The sequence below is a fragment of the Piliocolobus tephrosceles genome, chromosome 19 (genome assembly GCF_002776525.5).
Source record: "Piliocolobus tephrosceles isolate RC106 chromosome 19, ASM277652v3, whole genome shotgun sequence".
NCBI classification, from domain to species: domain Eukaryota; kingdom Metazoa; phylum Chordata; class Mammalia; order Primates; family Cercopithecidae; genus Piliocolobus; species Piliocolobus tephrosceles.
The window spans coordinates 19,522,940-19,527,039 of record NC_045452.1 but is presented as its reverse complement, the minus strand read 5'-3'; the positions used below and the strand labels follow the sequence as shown (position 1 = coordinate 19,527,039).

Below are 4,100 nucleotides of genomic sequence, written 5' to 3'. Positions count from 1 at the left end.
GTGCATGGAACTCTCCCCTTTCTGCTCAATTTTGCTGTGAACCTAAAACTGCTCTGGGTTTTTGTTTTTGTTTTTAAGGCCAAAGAAAAAATGATACTAATACTGGAGACCACATGGTTGTCATCTGGATATGAAATGATCAAGCTTACTGGAAAAGGAAATTTGAAGAACAAGAGATAAGGTTTCTTTTTTCTTTCTTTTTTTTTGTTTTTTGAGATGGAGTTTCACTCTTGTTGCCAGGCTGGAGTGCAGTGGCACAATCTCAGCTCACTGCAAACTCCACCTCCCAAATTCAGGCGATACTGCTGCCTCAGCTTCCTGAGTAGCTGGGACTGCAGGCGTGTGCCACTACATTCAGCTAACTTTTTTTTTTTTTTTTTTTTTTTTGGAGACGGAGCCTCACTCTGTTGCCCAGGCTGGAGTGCAGTGGCATGATCTCGGCTCACTGCAAGCTCCGGTGCTGGGATTACAGGAGGGAGCCGCCGCACCCAGCCAAGATTGATAAAGTTTCTCATGCAGATTCAAATCCAGGAGAAAACTTGCCCAAGGAGCAGCAAAGAGGAATTTTAGATACAAAATATTCCATACCCTTTAGGGTGATGAAACTGTTCTAAAGTTAGATTGTGGCAGTGGTTGGACAACTTGGTATATATACTAAAAATTCACTGAATTAGATACACGGAAAGTTTTGAGACTTCCAGACTGCTTTTTGTTGCTCTTGTTCTCTTGACCCTAACTAAAGGAATTCTAGCTCTGATCCTTGAAAACTCGAGGGCTGGAACTTCTGGGGAGAGAAATCTCAGCTGGATCAGGAGGAAATGCTCCCCTTCCAGGGGGGCCAGTGCTGCTGACCAAGGAGACTCAAAAGACACCTGGACTTCAGTGGTCCCAGGATGTTTGACTGCTAAAAATCTATAATTCTGTGAGCTTGCTTTCTTAAAATAGGGTGACTCGGGCCATACTTTTTTTTTTTTTTTAGACTGAGTCTTGCTCTGTCGCCCAGGCTGGAGTGCAGTGGTGTGATCTTGGCTCCCTGCAAGCTCCGCCTCCCGGGTTCAAGCCATTCCCCTGCCTCAGCCTCCCGAGTCGCTGACTACAGGTGCCCGCCACCATGCCCAGCTAATTTTTTGTTTTTTGTTTTGTTTTTTTTTTTGAGACAGAGTCTCGCTTTGTCGCCCAGGCTGGAGCACAGTGGCAGGATCTCAGCTCACTGCAAGCTCCGCGTTCCGGGTTTACACCATTCTCCTGCCTCAGCCTCCCGAGTAGCTGAGACTACAGGCGTCCGCCACCTCGCCCGGCTAGTTTGTTGTATTTTTTAGTAGAGACAGGGTTTCACCATGTTAGCCAGGATGGTCTCGATCTCCTGACCTCGTGATCCGCCCGTCTCGGCCTCCCAAAGTGCTGGGATTACAGGCTTGAGCCACCGTGCCCGGCCATTTTTTGTATTTTTAGTAGAGATGGCTTTCACTGTGTTAGCCAGGATGGTCTCAATCTCCTGACCTCATGATCCGCCTGCCTCAGCCTCCCAAAGTGCTGGGATTACAGGCGTGAGCCGACATGCCTGGCCCTGGCCATACATTTTTAAACTGATATAACTGTTTTCTGAAATGCATAGGGACCCATGAATTTTCTTTGCCAAGGCAGGAAAAAAAGAATGGGCACTTTCTTCTTCTCCCTCATGCACGGAAGAAAAAAAAAACCCATGAGTCTGGATCAAAGGGTTTGAGAGTTCACCCTCATTTTGGCCGGGTGCGGTGGCTCACTCCTGTAATCCTAGCACTTTGTGAGGCCGAGGCAGGCGGATCACTTGAGGTCAGGAGTTTGAGACCAGCCTGGCCAATATGGCGAAACCCCATCTCTACTAAAAATATTAAAAAATATTAGCCAGGTGTGGTAGCGGGCCCCTGTAATCCCAGCTACTTGGGAGGCTGAGGCAGGAGATTCTCTCGAACCCAGGAGGTGGAGGTTGCAGTGAGCCAAGATCGCACCATTGCACTCCAGCCTGGGCAACGAGAGCAAAACTCTGCCTCAAAAAAAAAAAAAAGAAAAAAGAAAAAGAGAGTTCACCCTCATTTGAATGAATGGGCTCATGTTCCCCTCCATTACAGATGAGGAAATTGAAGCTCAGGTAGGTTAACTCACTATATCAGGTCACATGAGTTGAAATGTGGCTTTGACCCAGGATTTGGACTCAGCCCTCCTGACTGCAGTCTTTGCAGTTAACCACTGGGCTGTGCATGACATCACTTAACCACATACACACACAAAACCAGAAAACTCCTAATATGCAGAAACAGAGAAATGGAGTGATTTGCCCAAGGTCACACAGCCAGTAAATGGCAAGCCAGGGGGATTTGAACACTCTCCTGGCATCCTAACCCTGAGAAACTTCCACCTGTCAGGCTGCCGAGCCTCCTCCCCAGCCCACTTGGCTGACCCCACCCCTGGGCTCACCTGCGCTCTTGCCCAAAGAGGCGCTCCACCTCCGCGCGGCCAGGGCTGCGGGTGCGGCCCCCGCTGCTGCGCTGCGCCTGGGTCCCTGGCTGTCTCTGGGCCAGCCTCCTGGGTGGGGGCAGGTCAGCCAGCACAGTGTACTCCTCTCGCTCCAAGTTATGCCTGGTCTCCCCGGGAGGCACTGAGCCCCGGGAGCCCCCGGAGCTGCCCGGCGAAGGTGAGGGTGCCAGGAACGCTAGGTCACTGGGTGGGTGGCGGGGTGGGGAGGAGGCTCGGGGTGCATCCCGGTGCCCGATGCATACTTGGGGGATCAGCACTGGGGAGCCATGCAGAGAGTCAGTGGAGGGGGCCAGGCTCTCCATACTAGTTCCAGGGGGGTCCTGGAAGAAGAGGGATGGCTCAGGAGCCTGGCGTGGTGGGGATGAGAAGGAGGGTGCATCCCGGTGCCCAATGCACACAGGGGTGGGGATTTGGGGGCGCTCGTGCAGAGAGTCCATGGAAGGGACAAGGCTCTCTGTGCTGGCCCTGGGGAGGTCCTGGAATAAGAGGGAAGGCTCTGGGGCCTGGCGTGGTGGGGAGGAGGCCCGGGGTGCGTCTCGGTACCCAATACATACAGGTGCGGGGAGCTGTAGGGGCTCGTGTTGGGGGGACTGACACCGATGCTCGGCGTCTGATGTGTCTGGGAGAAAGGGGAAGGGGTCAAATTGGGTGTGGCGGGGGGGTGAGGACGCCTGGGGGGCATCTCGGTGTCCAATGCACACAGCAGGTGGTATATAGGGAGGCTCGTGGTGGGGTGATTCACTCTCTGGGGCGTGGGGCTCTGGGAAGAAGGGGAAGGGGTCGTGCTGCAAATAGCGAGGGGGCGAAGAGGCTCGAGGGGCATCCCGGTGCCCAATGCACACGGCACATGGAGGCTGGGAGGGCTCAGGATAGGTCAAGGGAACCCCACAGGCAGCAGGGTACACAGGTGAGGAAGTCCGGGAGGTGCTCTGGTGGCCTGGGTTATGGGAGGAAGAGGTGGCCCGGGATGGCAAGTTGTACTGGGTGGGGCCAAGGGAGGACTGGGGTGGGTCATGCTGGGCAGGCCTGCTGGGAGAGGATGTCTGAGGCCTGTCACCTTGGGTTGGCCGGAGGGCAATGGATGCCCAGGGAACCTCATTTTGCTTGGAGCGAGATGGGGAAGAGGTTCGGGGACTATCACTCTGAGTTGGCCGGAGGGGAAAGGAGGCCCAGGGGATGTCTTTGTTAGTACGATGTGGAGATGAATTCCTGGGATTGTTCCATTGAGTGGAGCGGTGGGGAGATGATGGTCTCAGATTCTCCTTTTGGGTGCAGCATTGAGATGAAGAGATTCCAGGGTTGTCTCGTTGAAAGGAAAAGGACTGTGTGCGGTCCCGCTGTGTACGAGTGGGTCTGAGGTTATCCCGTTTGGTACAAGAGGTTTTAGGGTTGTCTTGTTGGGTAGAAGATGATCTGGGGATGTTCTGTTGAATAGAAGTTCTGGGGTTGTCCTGTTGGGAAGCTCTACTGGGAGAGGAGGCTCTGGGATCGTCCCGCTGGGCATAGGAAGTTCTGGGGTTGTCTTGTTGGGTGGCTCTATTGGGAGAGGAGGCTCTGGGATTGTCCCGCTGGGCACAGGAAGTTCT

At 53.6% G+C, this 4,100-nt stretch overlaps 2 pseudogenes across 1 annotated transcript in view; one reads left to right on the top strand and one right to left on the bottom strand.

Annotated features, from left to right (window-relative positions):
• LOC111549033 overlaps nucleotides 1-4,100 on the top strand; it is a 39,359-nt pseudogene that overhangs the window by 17,663 nt on the left and 17,596 nt on the right.
• LOC113219947 overlaps nucleotides 2,201-4,100 on the bottom strand; it is a 10,861-nt pseudogene continuing 8,961 nt past the window's right edge. The window contains exon 4 of the transcript XR_004228615.1: nucleotides 2,201-4,094. The product of XR_004228615.1 is annotated as a TRIO and F-actin-binding protein pseudogene (transcript). The remainder of the gene's footprint in view (nucleotides 4,095-4,100) is intronic.